Source organism: Podarcis cretensis (assembly GCF_951804945.1).
Source record: "Podarcis cretensis genome assembly, chromosome: 12".
Classification (NCBI taxonomy): domain Eukaryota; kingdom Metazoa; phylum Chordata; class Lepidosauria; order Squamata; family Lacertidae; genus Podarcis; species Podarcis cretensis.
The window spans coordinates 45,792,112-45,806,888 of record NC_137181.1 but is presented as its reverse complement, the minus strand read 5'-3'; the positions used below and the strand labels follow the sequence as shown (position 1 = coordinate 45,806,888).

At 43.8% G+C, this 14,777-nt stretch overlaps 1 long non-coding RNA gene across 8 annotated transcripts in view; it reads left to right on the top strand.

The window, feature by feature from the left end:
* LOC307199535 overlaps positions 1 to 14,777 on the top strand; it is a 99,250-nt gene that overhangs the window by 68,638 nt on the left and 15,835 nt on the right. Inside the window, exon 3 of one of the 8 annotated variants that reach the window (XR_013832008.1) lies at positions 11,115 to 11,183. The exons of the other annotated variants lie outside the window; for them this stretch is intronic. This is a non-coding gene — a long non-coding RNA (uncharacterized lncRNA). The remainder of the gene's footprint in view (positions 1 to 11,114; positions 11,184 to 14,777) is intronic. 8 annotated transcript variants of the gene reach the window in all.

The window sequence follows — 14,777 nt, the reverse complement described above, 5'->3', positions numbered from 1 at the left end:
GCTGAGTTTCATTGTCTATCATTGTAACAGTTTTCCAAAACCAATTTTCTCATAAAATTAACTTAGTCACTTAACATCTTTCTTCCTTTCCATTTTAACTTAAAAAATTTTGTTCTTTAACGTCACATATTTAAATCCTAAGCCTATCTGGTATTTGCAAGTTTTTTCCAATTAACATATGCACATCCCTTTCAACATGAAGTTAGTTTGTTTATTTTATTAGATTTATATATTTCCCTCCATCAGAAGATCTCTGGGAGTTCACCAGACGAAAACACAAATAAGTAGTTAAAACAAAAACAATAGCTCCCCCCCAAAAAAAAATACATTTAAAGGCGTAGAATATTAAGCAGCCAAAGGCCTGGTTGAAGAGGAACATTTTTGCCTGGTGCCTAAAAATATATAATGAAGGTTCAGTCAGTAAAGCATGAGACACTTAATCTCAGGGTCGTGGGTTCGAGTGCCATGTTGGACGAAGGATTCCTGCATTACAGGGGGTTGTACTAAATGATCCGTGTGGTCCCTTCCAACTCTATGATTCTAAGGTGGCAGACTAACCTCCTTGGGGACAGGATTCCACTAAAGGGAGCCACTACAGAAAAGGCCCTTTCTCGTGTTGACCCCTCCACTGAAACAAAATACCTTACAACTTGTATATGGAAAGACTTTTCCTTCCCTCTTCCATACCTCCATTCTTTTATGGACTACTGCAGAAACGGTGTGCTTATTAAGGAGATTCCTTTGGATCAAAAAAGTGGGGGGCTTTTGGTCATGTGTAACATCTGAAAACATAGTTCCAGTTACAGATAGGTAGCCATGTTGGTCTGCCATAGTCAAAACAAAATAAAAAATTCCTTCCAGGAGCACCTTAAAGACCAACTAAGTTAGTTCTTGGTATGAGCTTTCGTGTGCATGCACACTTCTTCAGAAACACTGAAACAGAAGTCACCAGACCCTTCTATATAGTGAGAATGTGGGGAGGGGTATTACTCAGAAGGGTGGTGGGATTCACCCATGATCATAATAAATCGAGATGGGAAGGAATTTATTCCCAGGTCAAATGTGTGGCTTGGCTTGTTTGATATTTGATGAACTGTTAACTGGCACCCTACTTTCCGATAGCGGCGCACTGGGGTATAAATTTTGTGGCTTCAAACTTCTGCGCAAGCCTTAGCAGCAAGCATGGCTGTTATTGTGCAAATGATGTCGCACGTAAGCTGAGCATCTATGTACAGTTCAACAACTGGTCGTCAAAGGACACAAAAAGAGGTCTCTGCTCCAAAGGAGCTAAAATTGAAATGGGGAACACAACAGTAGAAGGAACAGTGGATGGTGGTGACAGCAGTGGATGATAATGAGAAAATCACAATGACATTTGTGTGACTGCAGTCAGGTCATGGATGGAGAGTAAAGCCAAAAGCCTTTGAACGGGGAGAGGAGAGGTGCCACCATATAAACATTCATAGAAGGAGTTATAGGTATAGAAAACGGCAGAGAGAGAATGGGTTTGGTGCCAGGCTTAATATCTGAACCAGCCCATGGACTGAAATGCGTTTATAGCCAGAAATCTGATAGGAGGCACTGTAGTATGAAGTGTATGTCTTATGCTGGCATCCATGAGGCACAGAAGATGTGGTTCAAATGGGACAAGGCTGTTTGAAACAAAATGGTATGAATGATTACTAACAGTGACTTTTTTAAAAAAATAAATCCAAAATTCAGAATATCTGAATTCTCTTAAAACAGCAGCGACTCAAACAGGCTGCAGATTCCACCTTGTCACTCAGAAAAAGAGCCAGATTATTTTAGTATCATCTGACTAAGGCAGGAAAATATAAATGAGAGATAAAACTACATCAGGATCGTTTTTCTTTTACAGGATGCCTGAAGTTTCCAGGCCTATGACATTATAGTCTGAAACTTTACTGATAAGACAACGGCTGCGATCCATAAGCCACTTATGCTGCCATTCTTACCCCATTCTTCATATTGGCTCAATAATGTCTTCTAGGAAGGATTTCACTCTTGAGTTTAAAATGAGCAAGCAGTGGGGGATTTGCATTCCTGAAATGGCTTCATGTATGTTAGGTTCTGCAGAAGGTGCAGAAAAATTTCCGAAGCTTTACATTTAGATTAGTAAAGGTAAAGGGACCCCTGACCATTAGGTCCAGTCGTGACCGACTCTGGGGTTGCAGCGCTCATCTCGCTTTATTGGTCATGTGGCCAGCATGACTAAGCTGCTTTTGGCGAACCAGAGCAGCGCACAGAAATGCCATTTACCTTCCCGCCGGAGTGGTATCTATTTATCTGCTTGCACTTTGACGTGCTTTCAAACTGCTAGGTTGGCAGGAGCAGGGACCGAGCAACGGGAGCTCACCCCGTTGCGGGGATTAGAACCGCCAACCTTTCCCTAGATTATCTACGACAATACATTTTCTGTTTCCAACCCAGCCTGTGGAAATTTTGGGTGTGAGACTTTTTTCTTTAGGCAGCTGGTCTCTTCAAGCTTTTTCCCCAGGTGGTTTTGAGAAGCAGTATGTTGTGATAGTGATATAGTTGTACTCTCAAAGATGACAGGATTATTTCACTGCTGGAGAATGAACTGAGGGACGAACAGGTAATGGACTATTATTTGCTTCTCTCGCACAGATAGATATTTCAACTGTACAGAACCTACTCCACACTGTGCCTCCACCTTATATTCCCCAGTTTTTTACTCTCCTTTCAGATTCTTGAACTGCATGCTCAAAAAAATTAGTATGTACCCTTAGGCAAAATGTTTTGGTCTATTTGGATAATACAATTCTGCCACTAAAAATTGTTGGATCATTTTGTTTTGTTTTCAAGCATTCCTGTTATAAATGAAGCTATTACGGTTGTCCAACAAAACATACAATTAATGGTATGGCGGGGGGGGGGGGAGAGAGAGAGAGAGAGAGAGAGAGAAGCACCTTCATCGAATGCTGAAAAGAAATTGGGCCAAATCCAAGGGGAAAATCCCATTAGAAGACAATTTTAATTGCCTTGTGCAGTTGCAGTAAAGATAACAGTGGATGTAGCCTACCTTGATTTCAGCAAGGCATTTGACAAGGTGCCCCATGATATTCTTGTAAAGAAGCTGGTAAAATGAGGTCTTGACTATGCTACCACTCAGTGGATTTGTAAGTGGCTGACTGACCGAACCCAAAGGGTGCTCATCAATGGTTCCTCTTCATCCTGGAGAAGAGTGACTAGTGGGGTGCCACAGGGTTCCGTCTTGGGCCCCGTCTTATTCAACATCTTTATCAACGACTTGGATGATGGACTCAAGGGCATCCTGATCAAATTTGCAGATGACACCTGTCAGGGGCTCAGGAGCAGAGGCACAGGGAAGAGAGGAGATGGAGAGCGAAGGGGAAGAATCCGAGGGGAGCGTAGGAGAAGAGGACAGTGGACCGAGGGATTCCATGAGCCTTTCCAGTGAATCGGAAGATTCACAGAAGGGGGCGCCAGTGGCCAGGGGTAGGGGGTTCCCAAGGGGAACGCCCCAGGAGCAAGGGGGCAGCAGGGACTCCCAGAGCAGTAGTTGGAAATCAGGACCAGCTTCCCCACCAGAGCAGAGTGGGGGGGAAGAGTCCCAAGTATCGGGGCCAGTGCATTCCCCACCAGGGAGAGAAGATGAGGCAGGGCTGACCACGCCTCCATCAGAAAGTCGGACAACGGAGGGGAGGTCAGATCCGGCCAGTATCCCGGAAGAGGGAAGCAGTGACCGAAGTAGTGTAACGGTTAGGAGAAAGGTCACTGGGTTGGCGCGAGAGGCAAGTTCAAATGTACAGGAGCGCGGGACAGCAGAGAATGAGGATTGGGAACCGGGTCCTAAAGCCCACAGGAGGCAGGGGGAGGAGCTAAGCGACTCAGCGTCGGAAGAGTCCAGAAAGGGCAATGCCCCAGCGGGCAGGAGGACCCAGAAGAGGAGAGAGCAGCGGAAAAGGTGGAGCAGGGCTAGGATCTTAAACTGGTGTCAGAGGGGAGGAGACTCAGACGGGACTTCGCCGATCTAGGGTTTAAGATGTAGGGCTGCGCGCTGCGGCTTTGAAATGGAAATTGAACTTCAATAAAGACTTTTGTACATTACGACAGCCTAGCGTTGGTCCTCTGTGAGCTGGGACCTAGAGGCAGCTCTGACAACACCAAACTGGGAGGGGTGGCTAACACCCCAGAGGACAGGATCACACTTCAAAACGACCTTGACAGATTAGAGAACTGGGCCAAAACAAACAAGATGAATTTTAATAGGGAGAAATGTAAAGTATTGCACTTGGGCAAAAAAAATGAGAGGCACAAATACAAGATGGGTGACACCTGGCTTGAGAGCAGTACATGTGAAAAGGATCTAGGAGTCTTGGTTGACCACAAACTTGACATGAGCCAACAGTGTGACGCGGCAGCTAAAAAAGCCAATGCAATTCTGGGCTGCATCAATAGGAGTATAGCATCTAGGTCAAGGGAAGTAATAGTGCCATTGTATTCTGCTCTGGTCAGACCTCACCTGGAGTACTGTGTCCAGTTCTGGGCACCACAGTTCAAGAAGGACACTGACAAACTGGAACGTGTCCAGAGGAGGGCAACCAAAATGGTCAAAGGCCTGGAAACGATGCCTTATGAGGAACGGCTAAGGGAGCTGGGCATGTTTAGCCTGGAGAAGAGGAGGTTAAGGGGTGATATGATAGCCATGTTCAAATATATAAAAGGACGTCACATAGAGGAGGGAGAAAGGTTGTTTTCTGCTGCTCCAGAGAAGCGGACACGGAGCAATGGATCCAAACTACAAGAAAGAAGATTCCACCTAAACATTAGGAAGAACTTCCTGACAGTAAGAGCTGTTCAACAGTGGAATTTGCTGCCAAGGAGTGTGGTGGAGTCTCCTTCTTTGGAGGTCTTTAAGCAGAGACTTGACAACCATATGTCAGGAGTGCTCTGATGGTGTTTCCTGCTTGGCAGGGGGTTGGACTCAATGGCCCTTGTGGTCTCTTCCAACTCTATTATTCTATTCTATGATAAAGATAGTCAGCCAAAGCTATTTTGAGGCCACGTGATATGGTCTAGCTGTCAGTAGAGCAAAATGTGCCCAGATGAAGAATGAATTCATAGTTTGTGTTTAACATTTAAATAAGTGCAATACAGTTTTGGCTCTGTTGTTTTTCTGTTTAATCTATTGTTAATTGCATTATGTCATGAATCTCCTTGCCATTGATCTGCCTCTTTTGCGACATTTTGTACTCAAATTTTTATACCTGCATTGTTTTAGCTTTGCCCCCTGAACTAATTCATGCTGTGGCTGAACTTGATGTGCCATTGTGAATATCAAGCCAGTAGCAACACAAATATTCCTCTACAGAGTTTTGCACTGGTTCACTGTTAAAACTTGGGCAGCCTCAGTAACCAACACCCTGTTTACATATTAGGGAGCCAGATTTCAGCAGGGACTCCGACATAAGCCTCCTGTTGCCCATCTCCCGCTGATCTCTTCCTCTGTTCGCTGAAAGCCCTTCACCAGCAATTTCAAAACAGATGGTGGAACCTGATTTAAGAAGCCCAACTGAGCAAGCTCCAGCACTGAGGGCAGCAATCCTGGGCATAATCTTTCCATGGAGCAAGTCCCGGTGAAATTGGTAGAACTTAACTTCAAAGTAAACATACATAGGATTTTGCTTTAAGGCTCCATTATTCCCATGTAGTGGGTTAAACTTGCATTCTTCTTTTTTAAAAATGAATGAATGAATGAATGAACAGAATTTTGACCTGTGATGATCCACATGACATAATTCCCTGCCCTCTGCAGCAGCTTCCATGTCAAGGTAAAGAAACAAAAAGTGCAATTGCATGCACACACCAACGTGGTTGTATTTCAAACAACAACGCAGCCATCCTGCTTGTCTCCCTGTGGTTAGAAGGAAGGGATGAAACAATGGTTTTTAATGAACCCTGTTCTGTGTGATGAGTCAATAGTGCCGCAAAGAGGTAAAAGCGCCACTCGATGCCATCTGATCGCGCATCTGTTCTTCAACCGGAAAGGAAATGTCAGTGGGGGGGTGGGGGGGAACTGCTGACATAGCCACAGATGACAATGTCAGCGTGGAGTAGAAGCGGCAGGGGAATGAAGATGTTGCTGCAATTAGCTTACACAGAAAGACTTCTGAGCATATAATTCTCTCTCCTGAAGCCTATTGCATGCAACACACAACAGAGTGAGTCAGGGATTTCTTATGAGCGCGGGAGTACTAACGTTCACACTGTCTCACGTTCACACTGTCGTCCCTGCACACCTGGCATGCACACCGGAGGGCATGTGGGGCTGGATCAGAAAGACGAGACCGAAACCGAACAACTTGCTCACGTGTTATTTCTTCACAGGCTTTTATGGTGCCATTTGTAAATCCATTAGAACGCCTATAAACCCCCATGAGCCGTTGAGCAACAGGCTGCATGGTGCTCCTAGCTTTGCGAAATAACAATATGTGTCTATTTTCCATATACAGGGCTATTTTTCTAGAAAAAGAGGTGCCGGAACTCACCATGAACGCCTCCCTTGTTCTCTTATAATGGCAATGGTGCCCACCTGAGAGGTGCCGGAACTGAGTTCCTGTGAGTTCCGGCTGAAAAAAGCCCTGCTTTTAAAAAATAAAACAAACACACTGAGGTGCTTCATATTCACCCAGGTGAAAAGCAAGCAATTTAATGTGACTACAAACTACAAAAGAGGATTGATAGAAAAAGGAGAGTAAGTGGGCTTACGGGGGGGAGGAAAACAGGCAAGGTATACAATATTCTGAGATGAAGTTTATTCTTTCTCTATTGAATTTATATCCTAAGGAACTCCAGCCAGCAATGCATGGTTATCCTCTTCTCCAATTTATTCTCAAAACAACCCTGACAGGTAGGTAAGGCTGAGAAATAGTGACTGGCCCAAGATCACCCAGTGAGCTTTATGTCTGAGTGGGAATTTGAAGTTAGGTCTCTGCAGTCCTAGTCCAGTGCTCTCATCACTACACCATGCTGTCTCATATATATCATATCAGGTGCCATGTCTTAAAGCAGTGATAGACAGGCTACATCTTGCATAGTACACCATATGCTGCTGCCATGAGTGCTGGCAGGAAGGCCGTTCCCTGCTGCAAGGCCCATTTCCACCTGGCCTAAGGGGTGGGATTCAGACTCACCCTGAACAGCTAAAGGAGGCTCCTGGGAGGCCATTGGGACAGTGCTGGAACAACTCTTGGTTTGCAGCAACTGGCTAAAATGTTTTAAAATGTTTTAAATGTTTTTGGTACCTCTGTTTTTTGTCTCGTTGGTGTTGGTTAAATGTTTAGTTGGAGTTGGTGGTTATTTTAATTTGGGTATAACAGTTAACTGTTTGTTGTTGATTTCTGTTAGTTTATTTATTTGTTTGTTGCTTGTATATGATGTTTTTAATATTTGATGTTTTGTTGTGTTTTTATATATGTTATAAGCCCAGAGTGGTTGAGGAAACCCAGCCAGATGGGCGGGATATATATATAATTATTATTATTATTATTATTATTATTATTATTATTATAAGTTGTCGATCCGTGATCTCAGAGCCCGGGGTATGGTTTGAACAGCATATGGAGCCACATACCTGCTGAAGCTAAGCAGATCTGGGTATGATCAGTGCCCAGCTGGCAGACTGGCTGGGGACTCCTGTGACTGCCACCTTGAGCTCCATGAGAGAAAGGCGGGATTTAAACATGACATAAATGAGACAGAATGCATTCTCTCTCTCTCTCTCTCTCTCTCTTCCTTTCTTTTAGATTTTGAAACCATAGAGACAAAATCATTTTCTTTTATTAAATGAAGAGAGTTTACATTGGAGGTGCTTATATGGAGCATGCTTAGCTTCCACAGGTTGTTGGCATCCAATAAAATATTGGGGGGGGGGCTCAGCCCCTAGGAGTTGGCTCCTACGTTGGCATCTGTCTGTCTCGTGAGACAGTGGAGTGTGCCTCTGGGAGTGAGGGCAAACTCCTAGAGAACCATGGTGTCTGCTGTGGCCGCAGAGACCAGCAACTCATAACTTCTGCCTCCCGCATTGTTTTTGCTGTGTTTGCAGCACCGAAGTGACCTCCCTGGGGTGCAAGCCTGGGCAGTGTGCATGGAGGTTCTGGGCTGCCCAGGCGACAAGACTTTGGCCTCATTGATGTGGTCCCAAGGAAAGCAGAGCAATACATTAGACATCGGTTTGGCTGCAGGAGTTGCCCGAATGAGACGTACAAGGCGCCACCCAACCGTCTTAGGAACTCCATTCTAGATTTGTGTAGGGTTTACTCCTTAGCCTTTTCTTCTCCCCAATATGTCCCACAAGGCAACAGGTATGGAATTTTCCTTGGGGTTTCCTCCTGAAGGCTTTCAGGCAGCGGAGGTTGAGGGTCAGTTTCCTTCTCACGGGCAAACCATAGTTAATGGATTTGCCAGGCCTGAGAATCACAGCTGCTTTACTGCTCCTTCTTAGTGCTGGGGAGAAAACCACAGTCCCTGACTTGGCGTTAGTCCTGAACCAGGCATCGTAGTTTATGCCCCTCCAACCAAATCACAATCAGTAAGCCAAGAACAAACCTTAGCTGCAAATTGTGCTTAGCGTGGGGCTGAAACAAACCCATAGTCTTTGGTTCAGACATAAACCAGGAAGCACGATTTCTTTCTCCCTGGTGATAGTATGGAGGAGTGAAACAGGCACAATTGGTTCCCAACTTTTTTGATATGGCGACCCACAAGTTCAAATTCACTTAGAGTGGTGACCCCACTATCCTGTTGTCCCTTGAGTTTTGGACCTTAGGTCTTCAGGAGCCATCAGTTTCATGCATTTTAACAGGACGTTTTCCTATTACCTTGAGGCATCCAAGCAAGAATATACTTAACACCTTTATTAATGTGGAATTAGTTGAAATGTTATTGTACTTTTTTTAAAAAAACTTATTCGCGGTCTTGTTTATGGGAATGAAAGCACACCCACCATCTGATTGCAGGATATTGCATCCTAAGCTGCAAAAATTCTTCTGGAGAAATGCGGTTACGCAAGCAGGGTTAGAAATAACAAAGTCTGAATATCAGTGGGATGGCTAAGCTTGCATTTTGCCAGGGACTAAGCCAATGAGAGGTTTCAAAGTTGCCAGGCACGGTCTCAGGTCATTATTGATACATTATTATTTATTTCAACTAAGCAAACTTCAGGTCACTCTTGGATTAACTACAGTCATACCTCGGGTTGAATATGCTTCATGTTGAGCGCATTCGAGTTGCGCTCCACGGCAATCCGAAAGTAACGGAGCGCTTTGCTTCCGGGTTTTGCCGCTTGCGCATGCGCAGACGCTCAAAATGACGTCTTGTGCATGCGCAGAAGCAGCGAAAAGCAACGCATGCGTGCACAGACGTGCCGTCGGTAGTTACGTTTGCTTCTGGATGCGAACGGGGCTCCGGAACGGATCCCGTTCGCATCCCGAGGTACCACTGTGTTAACTACCGTATTTTTTGCTCTATAAGACGCACCAGACCATAAGACGCACCTAGTTTTTGGAGGAGGAAAACAAGAAGAAAAATATTCTGAATCCCAGAAGCCAGAACAGCAAGAGGGATCGCTGCACAGCGAAAGCAGCAATCCCTGTTGCTGTTCTGGCTTCTAGGATAGCTGCGCAGCCTGCATTCACTCCATAAGACGCACACACATTTCCCCTTACTTTTTAGGAAGGAAAAAGTGAGTCTTATAGAGCAAAAAATACGGTAATCCTGGCAGTTAACTGATCCAGTGACAGTTCACCACAAGAACCTTATACAGGGAGCTGTATAAAGCTGTTACAGATCGCCTCTATAAGAGTCATACCAGTTAAGAATAAATAGCAATAATTATTTTGGATTTACTTACAAAGCCCATGACCCACTTCCACAGACATTGCATCCCACAGGTTGAGGAACTCTGCATTACTTTCATTTGTAGCCCTAACTGTTTCGAGTATATTGTGTGACATTTGTCTTTTAAACCGGGGGGGGGCGGGGGGGGCAGGCTGATTTACTGAACAAAAATTCCGGATTCTGCTTATTCAGGATGCTTGAGTTGCCATTCAACCACTCTGGCTAGCTGTCATAACTTTGCCTGGAACTAAAACCCCTGCTGTGTGTTTGTGTGTGTGACATGCCTGAGATTCAACAAGTCTGACAGTTAGTGCAACTTTTAAGGATCTGCTGAATATGCTCGGATTTTCCTTTCAAATCAGCATGAAATTTCTGTACAGTGGTACCTCGGGTTACATATGCTTCTGGTTAAATACGCTTCAGGTTACAGACTCCGCTAACCCAGAAATAGTACCTCGGGTTAAGAACTTTGCTTCAGGATGAGAACAGAAATCGTGCTCCGGTGGCACGGTAGCAGCAGGAGGCCCCATTAGCTAAAGTGGTGCTTCAGGTTAAGAACAGTTTCAGGTTAAGAATGTACCTCCGGAACGAATTAAGTACGTAACCAGAGGTACCACTGTAGTAGGATATGACCTGAAATTAAATGGAGCCAAGTTTCCTGAGGATTTTTATTTTTTATTTTTAGAAAAGTGCATTCCCTTGTCAGATCACTGGAATATGTTGTCTACGACCAGCTGAGGCAGTTGACCAAAATGCACCACACAGCTAATTTAAGCAAATTAATTGCATAGCAAATAATTACCACCTTTTGCATGTCTTCCTTCCAAACCACCCAAAATACAGAAATTAAGTCATCTTCCTTTATTATCCCTGCCAGCCATTATTTGCATCCAGAACTTTGCTTGGTGTTTTGATTTAACTTAACCTGACATTTGTACTGAGTATAGTATATCCCCTTTATTAGGTTTAGCTTATTAAAACCATCAGAATATTGCAGCACTGCAGTGTATGTGTATGTGTGTGCGCACGCGCATCACAGTTATATATACTCATAGTCTCTTTGTAATGAATATGAAAGCCTAGAAAAAAACAAGTTATTACTGTACTGAAAATGCTGCCGGCTATTCTGATTTTCTCTCTCTTGTGATTGAGACATTTGGAATTGCCAAGTTAGTTTTGTAAAAATTAATGTTATAAAACATTTTGTGCAGTGATAAAGCATGCTGCTTTGTTACAGTTCAGTTTGATGCATACCTGAGTTCAGCAGGGTTTAGTTCTAGGTAAGTGGATACCAGATTGCAGAATAAGTGTCAGTAGTATGTGGTTCATATAACGTTGGACTTGGTCTTCATTTCAACCCCCTTCAGCCATGGGAAGCCATGAGCAAATCACTCCCACACAGCTGTACACTTCCGAAGCTAAAAGTGGGATACATCACTTATCTAAAGCAGTCTCATTGAAGCTGATGCTCTCCAGCTGTTTTGGACTACAAACCCCATCAGCCTCTGCCAGCATAACCAATAGGGACATTGAGAGTTGAAGTCCAGATCAGCTGGAGGGCACCAAGACAGAGAAGGTTGGTCTAGACCAGATATGGGGAAGCTTTGGCCATGCTTGCTGAGATGGGAGTTGTGGTTTAGCAACATCTAGAGGGTTCAAGGACAGTAGCTTTCTCCAGATCATCTTAGCAGTGTAGCCAGGTAGACCTGAGACGAGAGGGCAAGTGTTGGTTACAACTACAGTTGAGGAATTGAGATGGACCTACACAAAAGATGGCACCCAGTGACTCCATTGGCTTAAAAGGAATCAAAATCGCAGATTTCTCAGATCTGCATCTAGAGGGCTCACATTTCTGAATATGAAAGGTGCTAAGGCCATGCTTATCTAGAAATGTCACACTCTTAGAATCTTTGCTCCCTCCTCAAAGAGGTATGGAGGCAACTGTGGTTACTGTGTGACTTAAGGAAATTACATTTCGCACATGCACAGAGCACCCTCTTTCCGCATACTTCATACATTTGAAATCAAAATAGTCCTGACCTAAACTCTGCCACTTTGTGGCTCAAATTGAGCTTTGTATGCACATCACTCTAAAGTGACCCATTCAGACTCTTCATAGGTGATGCATAGATGGGTCTACAGGATAATCAGGAAGCAATTGGAATATCTGGGTCAAAGCCAAGGACACATGTCCTCCTCTCGCCATCTGAACTCAAGAGTCTCCCCAAATAGCTAAGACAAAATTTTTAAAAGTTGATATGTACCTTTAATGCAAATAGTTAAAGTAAACTGTGATTGAGCTGAGGTTCCCAAAAAAGAACACAGAAAGGACTTCTGAACGTTGAGACATGTTTTCTCTTCCAGATTTGTGTTTTATAACCAACTCAAACAGCATATTCTTTTTCAGCTTCGATAATTATAAAACTGTGCAACTTGGACCGGGTCACACACGCATTTCGCTCCCAAGTGCACCCTGCCTCTTCCCCGCACACTGCCCCCCTCCCCCCAGCTGTAGCTGGGTTTCAAAAAATTGATATGCACGCTGTCAACTTGAAAAACATGAACTCCTAATTTGCATGCACTTGTGGAAATTAAAGATGGACGGTTGGTGGCCTAATACAAAGGGAAGACGCTACAATTATTTCTAAGATAAAACAGAAAGAATAAAACTAACCATTTGGCCATAGAACGTTATGTGGCCTTTGAAACAGCGTTCCTGCCTTTTTAGAATGCTGCCCTTGCCAGCTGGTCTCTTATAGCATCTTTGCTTCCCTTTGCCTCATTGGGTGGGGAGCGTAAATTGGCTTTTAGCATGCCAATCTCCCATTCATTTCTCTAATACCTTCCTGTACATACGAAGGTAATTACAGCTTCCCCCCTTCCCTCCAGACCACAGTGTGTTTCTCTCCCCACCCTCAACCCGCGTTCTCTTTAACTCCCATGCAATTCATTCTCAGCTCCTTACAGCATGGTAGCTGGAACAAAGGGGAAATATCAACACTTGCTCTTAACGCCTATACACTTCTCTGACACAATGCCACAAAAATGCCTGCTTGAGATCTTGAAATATTTGGGAACTTCTCTCTCTCTCTCTTTAATTACAGCTGATATTGTGGAGGATTCCAAGGAAATGAGTACAGGCATTGAACACATTGCGTGTCTTTTGTGATGCCACTCAAAACTGGCTGTCAAAATTCCCCATCAAGGAATACTGTTACCTAGCAATTATGCGCATCTATTAGCTAAGCACCCATTCTCTCTCCAGAATGCTTTATGACTCTTATCTTTTCAAAGGAAGCTCATATCTTATCTCGGTGACTGGTAGAGAGAGGGCTGCAAACACACCTCCCCAAGGCAGATTCCCTCTGATGACAAATTATTTAAAGACAGGGATATTGCGGCCGCTTTCAAGCCACTATCATCAAGAGCCAGGGTTGTCCTTTTTAATTTGTATAGACAATGACTGAAATCCCAGAAAGCTGCCTTATTCAGAGCATTGGTCCTGGAGATTGAACCCCAGGATTTTCTGCATGCTCTATTACAGAGCTATAGCCTTTTCCCAATCCACTGAAGCCATTTGTTGGGGAAGAGAAAACTACAACAAAGCCATTTGTTGGGGAAGAGAAATCACCACCAATGCCATTTACACGACTGAGGAGGCAAGCTGCTTTTCAGTTTGAAACGTGGCTTGCCTCTTCAGCAACAGGTGTGGCAATAGTGGGAACTTCAAGGAAGCCTGTACATATAGTGGTCTCTCACACAGTGTTCCTGGACTGCATCCACCATTGGCAAGAGCTGCGCATATTAAAGTGTTATATAGCCAGCTGTGGTTTGGTAGATAGAGAGTCTTGGGTTCAAATGTTAACTTAGCTATGGGTGGCCTTGCACAACTGGCTAACTCCCAAGCTATCTTGTAAGGTTTTTATGGGGATAAAATGGTAATAAACCCACATGCACTGCCCAGAATGTAAAATTGTGAAGTTGCCTTGGTGGGGAAATTACTGTCAGTTGTGCTGTGAAAAAAACAAAACGAAAACCATTTCTGCAATTAACGCCAACTCAGTTTCATTCCCGTAAATTTAAATTAGTATATTTTATCATGGGGGTGGGAAACTAGCAGAGTCATTATTATTATTATTTATTTTTTAAATGGAGGAAATATTATTATTTTTGCTTTTATGCACCCCAGCATATCTGCACTTACAGATGCTTGTGAACAAGGAGAGAACTCAGCGCAGTCAATGGCAAAGCCCCCGCAATTGTTTTGTTGTTTGTGGCATCTAATATAATGTTTATTGTCCTTGGATTGCACCGCTCACCACTAAGGGCAAACAAGATGGAAAATGAACCGTAACCCAAAGCTAGAGACAAGAAGATAAAACAACAGTTTATTGTTAATTACTCTGGAAACATAAAAACATGCTCCCTGCAAGCTTCAACTTCCAGATGCTCCATTGTAAGTGGACCCACACAGCAGACCTCACATTTGCACACTTCGGTGGTTTGGATGTGATTTCTTTAAAATGACAACTGTGTTTCATCAAGAATCATCAACAACTTGATGGTCGAATTTGCAGTTTTGTTTTAAAATGAATTCCAAAGGAATTGCATTGGAAGTTCTTTCATTAGCCAAAGAACACACCACTGATTTAAACCTGGTTTATCCCTAAATCTTGCACTTAACAACTAGACAGATGCGTGCATCACTCAGCTGGGGTTGGAATAGAATTCAGAGATGACCAGCTTCTTTTCATTTACCAACGGCTCTCATAGCTGAATATGTGAAAGCCCAAATCTCTCAGGCAAAAGTGTTTTGTTTTGCTTTGTTTCAAAGAGTGGCTGGGGCAATCCAGCCAGATGGACAGGGTATTATT